The following is a 12548-nucleotide window of genomic DNA, read 5'->3' on the forward strand; positions in this document are numbered from 1 at the left end:
GTTAGAGCAGGTGTGTGAGCAGGGTGTGTATTAGAGCAGGTGTGTGAGTAGGTGTGTATTAGAGTAGGTGTGTGTGAGCTAGGTGTGTATTAGAGCAGGTGTGTGTGTGTGAGCAGGTGTGCATTAGAGTAGGTGTGTGAGCAGGGTGTGAGCAGGTGGTGAGCAGGGGTGTGTATTTGGTGTGAGCAGGTGTGCATTAGAGTAGGTGTGTGAGAGTGTGTATTAGGTGTGAGAGGTGTGTATTACAGGTGTGTGTGAGTAGGTGTGTATTAGAGTAGGTGTGTGTGAGTAGGTGTGTATTAGAGTAGGTGTGTGTGAGTAGGTGTGTATTAGAGTAGGTGTGTGTAGGTGTGTGTAAGAGTAGGTGTGTGTATTAGGTGTGTGTGGGAGTAGGTGTGTATTAGAGTAGGTGTGTGTGAGTAGGTGTGTATTAGAGTAGGTGTGTGTGAGTAGAGTGTGTGTGTGAGTAGGTGTGTATTAGAGTAGGGTGTGTGTGAGTAGGTGTGCATTAGAGTAGGTGCGTGAGCAGGTGTGTATTAAGTAGGTGTGTGAGCAGGTGTGTATTAGAGTAGGGCATTAGAGCAGGTACAGGGGTGTGTGTCTGTGCATTAGAGCAGGTGTGTGTGAGCAGGCATCTGTATTAGAAGGGTGTGTATTAAGGGTGTGCATTAGAGCAGGGGTGTGTGTGAGTAGGTGTGTATTAGAGTAGGTGTGTGTGTGAGTGTGTATTAGAGTAGGTGTGTGTGTGATTAGTAGGTGTGGGCAAGTAGAGCAGGTGTGTGTCTAGGTGTGTATTAGGAGTAGGTGTGTGTGTGTGAGTGTGGTATTAGAAGTAGGTGTGTGTGTAGGTGTGTGTATTAGGAGTAGGTGTGTGTGAGTAGGTGTGTATTCGTAGGTGTGTGTGGCGAGTAGGTGTGTATTAGAGTAGGTGTGTGTGTGAGCAGGTGTGTATTAGGTGAGGTGTGTGTGTGAGTAGGTGTGTATTAGGTAGGTGTGTGTGTGCGTAGGTGTGTATTAGAGTAGGTGTGTGCGTAGGTGTGTATTAGAGTAGGTGTGTGTGTAGGGTGTGTATTAGAGTAGGTGTGTGTGTGGTAGGTGTGTCTGTAGTAAGCAGTGTGTGTGCAGTGTGTATTAGCAGGTGTGTGTGTGAGCAGGCGTGTATTAGAGTAGGTGTGTGTGTGAGCAGGGGTGTGTATTAGAGTAGGTGTGTGTGAGAGTGTGTATTAGAGCAGGTGTGTGTGTGTGAGCAGGTGTGTATTAGAGCAGGTGTGTGTGTGTGATAGGTGTGTATTAGAGTAGGTGTGTGTGAGTAGGTGTGCATTAGAGCAGAGTGTGAGCAGGTGCATTAGAGTAGGTGTGTGTCAGGTGTGCATTAGAGTAGGTGTGTGTGTGAGCAGTGTGCATTAGAGCAGGTGTGTGTGTGTCTGGGTGTGTGAGTGAGGCATAGGTGTGTGTGAGAGCAGGTGTGCATTAGTAGGTGTGTCTAGGCGTGCATTGTGTGAGTAGGTGTGCATTAGAGCAGGTGTGAGCAGGTGCATTAGAGCAGGTGAGCAGGTGTGTGCAGTGAGCAGGTGTGCATTAGAGTAGGTGTGTGTGAGTAGGTGTGTATTAGAGCAGGTGTGTGAGCAGGTGTGTATTAGAGCAGGTGTGTGTGGAGCAGGTGTGGTGAGGTAGAGGTGAGTAGGTGTGTGTGTGTGAGCGGGTGCATTAGAGTAGGTGAGTAGGTGTGTTTAGAGTAGGTGTGTGAGTAGGTGTGTATGGAGTAGGTGTGTGTGTGACTAGGTGTGTAGTAGAGTAAATGTCTGTGTGAGTAGGTGTTAAGCAGGTGTGTGTGAGTAAATGAGTCTGTGTGTGTGTAGAGTAGGTGTGTATTAGAGCAGGTGTGTGTGTGAGTAGGTGTGTATTAGAGTAGGTGTGTGTGAGTGTGTGTATTAGAGTAGGTGTGTGTGGGGTGAGCAGGGTAGGTAGTAATTAATAATAGGTGTCATGAGTAGGCGTGTAGCAGAGTAGGTGTGTGTATGTGAGTAGGTGTGTATTAGAGTAGGTGTGTGTGTAGTAATGTGTATTAGAGTAGGTGTGTGTGAGCAGTAGGTGTGTATTAGAGCAGGTGTGTGAGAGGTGCAGATTAGGTGTGTATTAGAGTAGGTGTGTGTGAGTAGGTGTGTATTAGAGTGGTGTGTGAGTAGGTGTGTATTAGAGTAGGTGTGTGTGTAGTAGGTGTGATTAGAGCCTAGGTGTGTGAGTAGGTGTATTAGAACAATCAGGTGTGTGTGTGTGAGTAGGTGTGTATTAGAGTAGGTGGTGTGTGTACAGCAGGTGTGTGTTTCATTAGAGTAGGTGTGTGTGAGTAGGTGTGTATTAGAGTAGGTGTGTGTGTGTGAGTGAGGTGGTAGGTGTGTGTGATTTGATAAACTAGTGAGGTGTGTGTGAGTGTGTGGAGCAGGTGTGTTACGTGTGAGGTGGTGTGTAGAGTAGGTGTGTGTGTGTGAGTAGGTGTGTATTAGAGCAGGTGTGTGTGTGTGAGTATCAATTAGAGTAGGTGTGTGTGTGAAATAGTAGGTGTGTGTATTAGAGTAGGTGTGTGTGTAGGTGTGTAGTGTGTAGTCAGGTGTGTGTGTGTGAGGTGTGTATTTGCTCTGCAGGTGTGTGTGAGTAGGTGTGTATTAGAGTAGGTGTGTGTGTGAAGTAGGTGTGTATTAGAGTAGGTGTGTGTAAATTGTGTGGCAGTAGGTGTGTATTAGAGCAGGTAGTGTGTGTGTGTGAGTAAATGTGTATTAGAAATAGGTGTGTGTGTGAGTAGGTGTGTATTAAAACTTCTAGGTGTGTGTGTGTGAGTAGGTGTGTATTAGAGTAGGTGTGTGTCTGTGAGTAGGTGTGTTAGCTTTCTTAGTAGGTGTGTGTGTGTGAGTAGGTGTGATTTTTAGTAGGTGTGTGTGTGTGGTAGGTGTGTATTAGTAGAGTGAGTGTGTGTGAGTGAGGTGTTTTAGAGTAGGTGTGTGTGTGTGAGTAGGTGTGTATTAGAGTAGGTGTGTGTGTGAGTAGGTGTGTATTAGAGTAGGTGTGTGTGTGTGAGTAGGTGTGTATTAGAGTAGGTGTGTGTGTGTGAGTAGGTGTGTATTAGAGTAGGTGTGTGTGTGTGAGTAGGTGTGTATTAGAGTAGGTGTGTGTGTGTGAGTAGGTGTGTATTAGAGTAGGTGTGTGTGTGAGTAGGTGTGTATTAGAGTAGGTGTGTGTGTGTGAGTAGGTGTGTATTAGAGTAGGTGTGTGTGTGTGAGTAGGTGTGTATTAGAGTAGGTGTGTGTGTGTGAGTAGGTGTGTATTAGAGTAGGTGTGTGTGTGTGAGTAGGTGTGTATTAGAGTAGGTGTGTGTGTGTGAGTAGGTGTGTATTAGAGTGTGTGTGTGTGTGTGAGTAGGTGTGTATTAGGTGTGTGTGTGTGAGTAGGTGTGTATTAGAGTAGGTGTGTGTGAGTAGGTGTGTATTAGAGTAGGTGTGTGTGAGTAGGTGTGTATTAGAGTAGGTGTGTGTGAGTAGGTGTGTATTAGAGTAGGTGTGTGTGAGTAGGTGTGTATTAGAGTAGGTGTGTGTGAGTAGGTGTGTATTAGAGTAGGTGTGTGTGAGTAGGTGTGTATTAGAGTAGGTGTGTGTGAGTAGGTGTGTATTAGAGTAGGTGTGTGTGAGTAGGTGTGTATTTAGAGGTGTGTGTGTCTGTGTGTGTATTAGGTAGTGTGTGTGTGTGTGAGTAGGTGTGTATTAAGTAGGTGTGTGTGTCTGCGTGTATTAGAGTAGGTGTGTGTGAGCAGGTGTGTATTAGAGTAGGTGTGTGAGTAGGTGTGTATTAGAGTAGGTGTGTGTGAGTAGGTGTATTAGAGTAGGTGTGTGTGTGTGAGTGTGTGTATTAGAGTAGGTGTGTGTGTGAGCAGGTGTGTATTAGAGTAGGTGTGTGTGTGAGTAGGTGTGTATTAAGTAGGTGTGTGTGTAATATCTAATATAGGTGTGTGAGTAGGTGTGTGTGTGAGTAGGTGTATTAGAGTAGGTGTGTGTGAGGGTGTGTATTAGAGTAGGTGTGTGTGTAGTAGGTGTGTATTAGAAGTAGGTGTGTGTGTGCGTAGGTGTGTATTAGCAAGTAGGTGTGTGTGTGTGAGTAGGTGTGTATTAGAGTAGGTGTGTGTGTGTGAGTAGGTGTGTATTAGAGTAGGTGTGTGTGGTGCGTTAGAGTGTGTGTGTGTGGTAGGTGTGTATTAGAGTGGTGTGTGTGGGCAGGTTGTGTATTAGAGCAGGTGTGTGTGTAGGTGTGTATTAGAGTAGGTGTGTGTGTGTCTGTGTGTATTAGAGTAGGTGTGTGTGAGTAGGTGTGTATTAGAGTAGGTGTGTGTGAGTAGGTGTGTATTAGAGTGGTGTGTGTCTGCGTGAGTGGTGTGCTTAGAGTAGGTGTGTGTGTGTGGTAGGTGTGTGTTAGAGTAGGTGTGTGTGTGTGAGTAGGTGTGTGTTAGAGTAGGTGTGTGTGTGAGTGTGTGTGTATTAGAGTAGGTGTGTGTGAGTAGGTGTGTATTAGAGTAGGTGTGTGTGAGTAGGTGTGTATTAGAGTAGGTGTGTGTGTGTGAGTAGGTGTGTATTAGAGTAGGTGTGTGTGTGTGAGTAGGTGTGTATTAGAGTAGGTGTGTGTGAGTAGGTGTGTATTAGAGTAGGTGTGTGTGAGTAGGTGTGTATTAGAGTAGGTGTGTGTGTAGTAGGTGTGTATTAGAGTAGGTGTGTGTGAGTAGGTGTGTATTAGAGTAGGTGTGTGTGATAGAGGACGACCGATTAATCGGATTGGCCTATTTAATTAGGGCCAATTTCAAGTTTTCATAACAATCAGAAATCGGTCATTTTGGACACACCGATTTTGCAGATTATTATTATTATTTTACACCTTTACTTAAATACAAAACGGTTCCGTATTTCATTGAAAGAATAAACGTCTTGTTTTCGAGATGATAGTTTCCGGATTCGACCATATTAATGACCTAAGGCTCGTATTTCTGCGTGTTATTATGTTATAACTAAGTCTATGATTTGATAGAGCGGTGGTAGGCACCAGCAGGCTCGTAAGCATTAATTCAAACAGCACTTTTGTGCATTTTGCCAGCAGCTCTTCGTTGTGCGTCAAGCATTGCGCTGTTTATGACTTCAAGCCTATCAACTCCCGAGATGAGGCTGGTGTAACCGATGTGAAATGGCTAGCTCGTTAGTGGGGTACGTGCTAATAGCGTTTCAAATGTCACTCGCTCTGAGACTTGGAGTGGTTGTTCCCTTTGCTCTGCATGGGTAACGCTGCTTCGAGGGTGGCTGTTGTCGTTGTGTTCCTGGTTCGAGCCCAGGGAGGAGCGAGGAGAGGGACGGAAGCTATACTGTTACACTGGCAATACTAAAGTGCCTATAAGAACATCCAATAGTCAAAGGTTAATGAAATACAAATGGTATAGAGGGAAATAGTCCCATAATTCCTATAATAACTACAACCTAAAACTTCTTACCTGGGAATATTGAAGACTCATGTTAAAAGGAACCACCAGCTTTCATATGTTCTCATGTTCTGAGCAAGGAACTGAAACATTAGCTTTCTTACATAACACATATTGCACATTTACTTTCTTCTCCAACACTTTGTTTTTGCATTATTTAAACCAAATTGAACATGTTTCATTATTTATTTGAGGCTAAATTGATTTTATTGATGTTTTATATTGAGTTAAAATAAGTGTTCATTCAGTATTGTTGTAATTGTCATTATTTCAAATAAATGTTAAAAATCGGGCGATTCGGCATAGACTTTTTTGGGTCCTCCAATTATCGGTATCGGCGTTGAAAAATCATAATCGGTCGACCTCTAGTGTGTGAATAGGTGCGCGAGTGAGTGAGTGTGTGTGTGTGCGCGAGTAAATAGGGGAGTGTGTGAGTGAGTAGGTGTGTAGGTGAGTGTGTGTGTGTGAGTGAGTAGGTGAGTGTGTGTGTGAGTGAGTAGGTGTGTGTGTCTGACTGAGTGTGTGTGTGTGTGTGTGTGTGTGTGTGTGTCTGACTGAGTAGGTGTGTGTACGCGAGTGAGTGAGTAGGTGTGTGTGTTTCTGTGCGTGGGTGAGTGTGTGTCTGTGCGTTGGTGTGTACGCGAGTGAGTGAGTAGGTGAGTGTGTGTCTGTGAGTGGGTGAGTGGGCGAGTGAGTTCGTGAGTAGGTGAGTGTGTGTCTGTGCGTGAGTGAGTGGGCGAGTGAGTGTGTGTCTGTGCGTGAGTGTGTAAGTGAGTGTGTGTCTGTGAGTGGGTGAGTGGGCGAGTGAGTTCGTGAGTAGGTGAGTTTGTGTCTGTGTGTGGGTGAGGTGAGTGGGCGAGTGAGTGAGTAGGTGTGTGAGTGAGTAGGTGAGTGTGTGTCTGTGAGTGGGTGAGTGAGTGAGTAGGTGCGTGAGTGAGTTGGTGAGTAAGTGAATGAGTAGGTGAGTGTGAGTAGGCGGGTGAGTGTGTGTCTGTGCGTGAGTGTGTAAGTGAGTGTGTGTCTGCGTGAGTGAGTGAGTAGGTGAGTGTGTGTGTGCGTGAGTGAGTGGGCGAGTAGGTGAGTGTGTGTCTGCGTGAGTGAATGAGTAGGTGAGTGTGTGTCTGTGGGCGAGTGAGTGAGTAGGTGAGTGTGTGTCTGCGTGAGTGAATGAGTAGGTGAGTGTGTGTCTGTGAGTGAGTGAGTAGGTGAGTGTTTGTCTGTGAGTGAGTGTGTGTCTGTGAGTGAGTGTGTGTCTGTGAGTGAGTGTGTGTCTGCGTGAGTCTGTGTGTGAGTAGGTGAGTGTGTGTCTGTGTGTGAGTGAGTGTGTGTTTGTGTGTGAGTGAGTGAGTAGGTGAGTGTTTGTCTGTGAGTGAGTGTGTGTCTGTGAGTGAGTGTGTGTCTGTGCGTGAGTGAGTGAGTAGGTGAGTGTGTGTCTGCGTGGGCGAGTGAGTGAGTGTGTGTCTGTGCGTGAGTGAGTGAGTAGGTGAGTGTGTGTCTGTGCGTGAGTGAGTGAATGAGTAGGTGAGTGTGTGTGTGAGTAGGCGGGTGAGTGTGTGTCTGTGCGTGAGTGTGTAAGTGAGTGTGTGTCTGCGTGAGTGAGTGGGCAAGTGAGTGAGTGTTTGTCTGGGAGTGTGTGTCTGTGCGTGAGTGAGTGGGCGAGTAGGTGAGTGTGTCTGTGGGCGAGTGAGTGAGTAGGTGAGTGTGTGTCTGCGTCAGTGAGTTGGTGAGTGTGTGTCTGTGCTTGAGTGAGTGAGTAGGTGAGTGTGTGTCTGCGTGGGTGAGTGTGTGTCTGCGTGGGTGAGTGTGTGTCTGCGTGGGTGAGTGTGTGTCTGCGTGGGTGAGTGTGTGTCTGCGTGGGTGAGTGTGTGTCTGTGCGTGAGTGAGTGTGTCCCTGCGCGTGAGTGAGTGGGCGAATGAGTGAGTAGGTGAGTGTGTGTCTGTGCGTGAGTGAGTGAATGAGTAGGTGAGTTTGTGTCTGTGAGTGAGTGTGTGTCTGTGAGTCAGTGTGTGTCCGTGACTGAGTGAGTGTGTGTCTGTGCGTTAGTGTGTGTCTGCGTGAGTCTGTGTGTGAGTAGGTGAGTGTGTGTCTGTGTGTGAGTGAGTGTGTGTTTGTGTGTGAGTGAGTGAGTGTGTGTCTGTGAGTGAGTGTGTGTCTGTGCGTGAGTGAGTGAGTAGGTGAGTGTGTGTCTGCGTGAGTGAGTGAGTAGGTGAGTGTGTGTATGCGTGAGTGAGTGGGCGAGTGAGTGAGTGTGTGTCTGTGCGTGAGTGAGTGAGTAGGTGAGTGTGTGTCTGTGCGTGAGTGAGTGAATGAGTAGGTGAGTTTGTGTCTGTGAGTGAGTGTGTGTCTGTGAGTCAGTGTGTGTCCGTGACTTGAGTGAGTGTGTGTCTGTGCGTTAGTGAGTGTGTCTGTGAGTGAGTGTGTGTCTGCGTGAGTCTGTGTGTGAGTAGGTGAGTGTGTGTCTGTGTGTGAGTGAGTGTGTGTTCGTGTGTGAGTGAGTGAGTGAGTGAGTGAGTGTGTGTCTGTGAGTGAGTGTGTGTCTGTGCGTGAGTGAGTGAGTAGGTGAGTGTGTGTCTGCGTGAGTGAGTGAGTAGGTGAGTGTGTGTATGCGTGAGTGAGTGGGCGAGTGAGTGAGTGTGTGTCTGTGCGTGAGTGAGTGAGTAGGTGAGTGTGTGTCTGTGCGTGAGTGAGTGAATGAGTAGGTGAGTGTGTGTGTGTGAGTAGGCGGGTGAGTGTGTGTCTGTGCGTGAGTGTGTAAGTGAGTGTGTGTCTGCGTGAGTGAGTGGGCAAGTGAGTGAGTGTTTGTCTGGGAGTGTGTGTCTGTGCGTGAGTGAGTGGGCGAGTAGGTGAGTGTGTCTGTGGGCGAGTGAGTGAGTAGGTGAGTGTGTGTCTGCGTGAGTGAGTTGGTGAGTGTGTGTCTGTGCTTGAGTGAGTGAGTAGGTGAGTGTGTGTCTGCGTGGGTGAGTGTGTGTCTGCGTGGGTGAGTGTGTGTCTGCGTGGGTGAGTGTGTGTCTGCGTGGGTGAGTGTGTGTCTGCGTGGGTGAGTGTGTGTCTGCGAGTGAGTGTGTGTCTGTGAGTGAGTGTGTGTCTGTGAGTGAGTGTGTGTCTGTGAGTGAGTGTGTGTGTCGTGAATGTGTGAGTGAGTGTGTCTGTGAGTGTGTGAGTGAGTGTGTGTCTGTGTGTGAGTGAGTGTGTGTCTGCGTGAGTGAGTGAGTGAATAGGTGAGTGTGTGTCTGTGCGTGAGTGTGTGTCTGTGTGTGAGTGAGTGAGTAGGTGAGTGTGTGTCTGTGCGTGAGTGAGTGAATGAGTAGGTGAGTTTGTGTCTGTGAGTGAGTGTGTGTTTGTGAGTCAGTGTGTGTCCGTGACTTGAGTGAGTGTGTGTCTGTGCGTTAGTGAGTGTGTCTGTGAGTGAGTGTGTGTCTGCGTGAGTCTGTGTGTGAGTAGGTGAGTGTGTGTCTGTGTGTGAGTGAGTGTGTGTTCGTGTGTGAGTGAGTGAGTGAGTGAGTGTGTGTCTGTGAGTGAGTGTGTGTCTGTGCGTGAGTGAGTGAGTAGGTGAGTGTGTGTCTGCGTGAGTGAGTGAGTAGGTGAGTGTGTGTATGCGTGAGTGAGTGGGCGAGTGAGTGAGTGTGTGTCTGTGCGTGAGTGAGTGAGTAGGTGAGTGTGTGTCTGTGCGTGAGTGAGTGAATGAGTAGGTGAGTGTGTGTGTGTGAGTAGGCGGGTGAGTGTGTGTCTGTGCGTGAGTGTGTAAGTGAGTGTGTGTCTGCGTGAGTGAGTGGGCAAGTGAGTGAGTGTTTGTCTGGGAGTGTGTGTCTGTGCGTGAGTGAGTGGGCGAGTAGGTGAGTGTGTCTGTGGGCGAGTGAGTGAGTAGGTGAGTGTGTGTCTGCGTGAGTGAGTTGGTGAGTGTGTGTCTGTGCTTGAGTGAGTGAGTAGGTGAGTGTGTGTCTGCGTGGGTGAGTGTGTGTCTGCGTGGGTGAGTGTGTGTCTGCGTGGGTGAGTGTGTGTCTGCGAGTGAGTGTGTGTCTGTGAGTGAGTGTGTGTCTGTGAGTGAGTGTGTGTCTGTGAGTGAGTGTGTGTGTCGTGAATGTGTGAGTGAGTGTGTCTGTGAGTGTGTGAGTGAGTGTGTGTCTGTGAGTGAGTGAGTGAGTGAGTGTGTGTCTGTGTGTGAGTGAGTGTGTGTCTGCGTGAGTGAGTGAGTGAATAGGTGAGTGTGTGTCTGTGCGTGAGTGTGTGTCTGTGTGTGAGTGAGTAGGTGAGTGTGTGTCTGTGCGTGAGTGAGTGGGCGAGTAGGTGAGTGTGTCTGTGGGCGAGTGAGTGAGTAGGTGAGTGTGTGTCTGCGTGAGTGAGTTGGTGAGTGTGTGTCTGTGCGTGAGTGAGTAGGTGAGTGTGTCCCTGCGCGTGAGTGAGTGGGCGAATGAGTGAGTAGGTGAGTTTGTGTCTGTGCGTGAGTGAGTGGGCGAGTGAGTGGGCGAGTGAGTGAGTGAGTGAGTGTGTGTCTGTACGTGAGTAGGTGAGTGTGTGTCTGTGCATGAATGAGTGAGTGAGTAGGTGGGTTTGTGTGTGTGCGTGAGTGAGTGGGCGAGTAGGTGAGTGTGTGTCTGTGGGCGAGTGAGTGAGTAGGTGAGTGTGTGTCTGCGTGAGTGAGTGTGTGTCTGTGAGTGAGTGAGTAGGTGAGTGTGTGTCTGTGAGTGAGTGTGTGTGTCTGTGTGAGTGTGTGTGTCTGAGTGAGTGTGTCTGTGAGTGAGTGAGTGTGTGTCTGTGAGTGAGTGAGTGTGTGTCTGTGCGTGAGTGAGTGAGTGAGTGTCTGCGTGAGTGAGTAGGTGAGTGTGTCTGCGTGAGTGAGTGAGTAGGTGAGTATGTGTCTGTGAGTGAGTGAGTAGGTGAGTGTGTGTCTGTGCGTGAGTGTGTCTGTGTGTGAGTGAGTGCGTGAGTGAGTGAGTAGGTGAGTGTGTGTCTGTGCATGAGTGAGTGAGTGAGTAGGTGAGTGTGTGTCTGTGCATGAGTGAGTGAGTGAGTGAGTAGGTGAGTGTGTGTCTGTGCATGAGTGAGTGAGTGAGTAGGTGAGTGTGAGTAGGCGGGTGAGTGTGTGTCTGTGCGTGAGTGTGTAAGTGAGTGTGTGTCTGCGTGAGTGAATGAGTAGGTGAGTGTGTGTCTGTGGGCGAGTGAGTGAGTAGGTGAGTGTGTGTCTGCGTGAGTGAATGAGTAGGTGAGTGTGTGTCTGTGCGTGAGTGAGTGTGTGTCTGTGAGTGAGTGTGTGTCTGTGAGTGAGTGTGTGTGTCTGTGAGTGAGTGTGTGTCTGTGAGTGAGTGTGTGTGTCGTGAGTGAGTGAGTGAGTGAGTGAATGAGTGTGTCTGTGAGTGAGTGTGTGTCGTGAGTGAGTGAGTGAGTGTGTGTCGTGAGTGAGTGAGTGTGTGTCTGTGCGTGAGTGAGTGTGTCTGTGAGTGAGTGTGTGTCTGCGTGAGTAGGTGAGTGTGTGTCTGCGTGAGTAGGTGAGTGTGTGTTTGTGTGAGTGAGTGAGTGAGTGAGTGAGTGAGTGAGTGAGTGAGTGAGTGAGTGAGTGTGTGTCTGTGAGTGAGTGTGTGTCTGTGGGTGAGTGAGTGAGTAGGTGAGTGTGTCTGCGTGAGTGAGTGAGTAGGTGAGTGTGTGTGTGTCTGTGCGTGAGTGAGTGAGTAGGTGAGTGTGTGTCTGTGCGTGAGTGAGTGAATGAGTAGGTGAGTGTGTGTGTGAGTAGGCGGGTGAGTGTGTGTCTGTGCGTGAGTGTGTAAGTGAGTGTGTGTCTGCGTGAGTGAGTGGGCAAGTGAGTGAGTGTTTGTCTGGGAGTGTGTGTCTGTGCGTGAGTGAGTGGGCGAGTAGGTGAGTGTGTCTGTGGGCGAGTGAGTGAGTTGGTGAGTGTGTGTCTGTGCTTGAGTGAGTAGGTGAGTGTGTGTCTGCGTGGGTGAGTGTGTGTCTGCGTGGGTGAGTGTGTGTCTGCGTGGGTGAGTGTGTGTCTGTGAGTGAGTGAGTGTGTGTCTGTGAGTGAGTGTGTGTCTGTGCGTGAGTGTGTCCCTGCGCGTGAGTTAGTGGGCGAATGAGTGAGTAGGTGAGTGTGTGTCTGTGCGTGAGTGAGTAGGTGAGTTTGTGTCTGTGCGTGAGTGAGTGGGCGAGTGAGTGAGTGTGTGTCTGTGCGTGAGTGAGTAGGTGAGTGTGTGTCTGTGTGTGAGTGAGTGAATGAGTAGGTGAGTGTGTGTGTGAGTAGGCGGGTGAGTGTGTGTCTGCGTGAGTGAGTGGGCAAGTGAGTGAGTGTTTGTCTGGGAGTGTGTGTCTGTGCGTGAGTGAGTGGGCGAGTAGGTGAGTGTGTCTGTGGGCGAGTGAGTGAGTAGGTGAGTGTGTGTCTGCGTGAGTGAGTTGGTGAGTGTGTGTCTGTGCTTGAGTGAGTAGGTGAGTGTGTGTCTGCGTGGGTGAGTGTGTGTCTGCGTGGGTGAGTGTGTGTCTGCGAGTGAGTGTGTGTCTGTGAGTGAGTGTGTGTCTGTGAGTGAGTGTGTGTCTGTGAGTGAGTGTGTGAGTGAGTGTGTGTCTGTGTGAGTGAGTGTGTGTGTCTGAGTGAGTGAGTGAGTGTGTGTCTGTGAGTGAGTGTGTGTCTGTGAGTGAGTGTGTGTCTGTGAGTGAGTGAGTGTGTGTCTGTGAGTGAGTGTGTGTCTGTGAGTGAGTGAGTGTGTGTCTGTGAGTGAGTGAGTGTGTGTCTGTGAGTAGGTGAGTAGGTGAGTGTGTGTCTGTGCGTGAGTGAGTAGGTGAGTGTGTGTCTGTGCGTGAGTGAGTAGGTGAGTGTGTGTGTACGTGAGTGAGTAGGTGAGTGTGTGTGTACGTGAGTGAGTAGGTGAGTGTGTGTCTGTGCGTGAGTGAGTAGGTGAGTGTGTGTCTGTGCGTGAGTGAGTAGGTGAGTGTGTGTCTGCGTGGGTGAGTGAGTAGGTGAGTGTGTGTGTCGTGAGTGAGTGTGTCTGTGAGTGAGTGAGTAGGTGAGTGTGTGTCTGCGTGAGTGAGTGAGTGAGTGAGTGAGTGAGTATGTGAGTGTGT

The 12548-nt window shown here is 48.8% G+C and overlaps 1 long non-coding RNA gene across 10 annotated transcripts; it reads left to right on the forward strand.

Moving 5' to 3' along the window:
• The first annotated feature begins 251 nt into the window (after positions 1 to 251).
• Positions 252 to 4727, forward strand: LOC127914618 (uncharacterized). 10 transcript variants are annotated; one of them, XR_008089088.1, is made up of 6 exons: positions 252 to 340; positions 3027 to 3162; positions 3195 to 3362; positions 3426 to 3669; positions 4530 to 4573; positions 4608 to 4727. It is a non-coding gene; the product is annotated as an uncharacterized LOC127914618 (long non-coding RNA). The 10 variants fall into 10 exon arrangements; XR_008089089.1 differs by having other exon boundaries at positions 4642 to 4723; XR_008089091.1 differs by lacking the exon at positions 4530 to 4573 and adding an exon at positions 4338 to 4381 and having other exon boundaries at positions 4608 to 4719.
• Positions 4728 to 12548: the final 7821 nt, after the last annotated feature.

Source organism: Oncorhynchus keta, chromosome 33, assembly GCF_023373465.1.
Source record: "Oncorhynchus keta strain PuntledgeMale-10-30-2019 chromosome 33, Oket_V2, whole genome shotgun sequence".
NCBI classification, from domain to species: domain Eukaryota; kingdom Metazoa; phylum Chordata; class Actinopteri; order Salmoniformes; family Salmonidae; genus Oncorhynchus; species Oncorhynchus keta.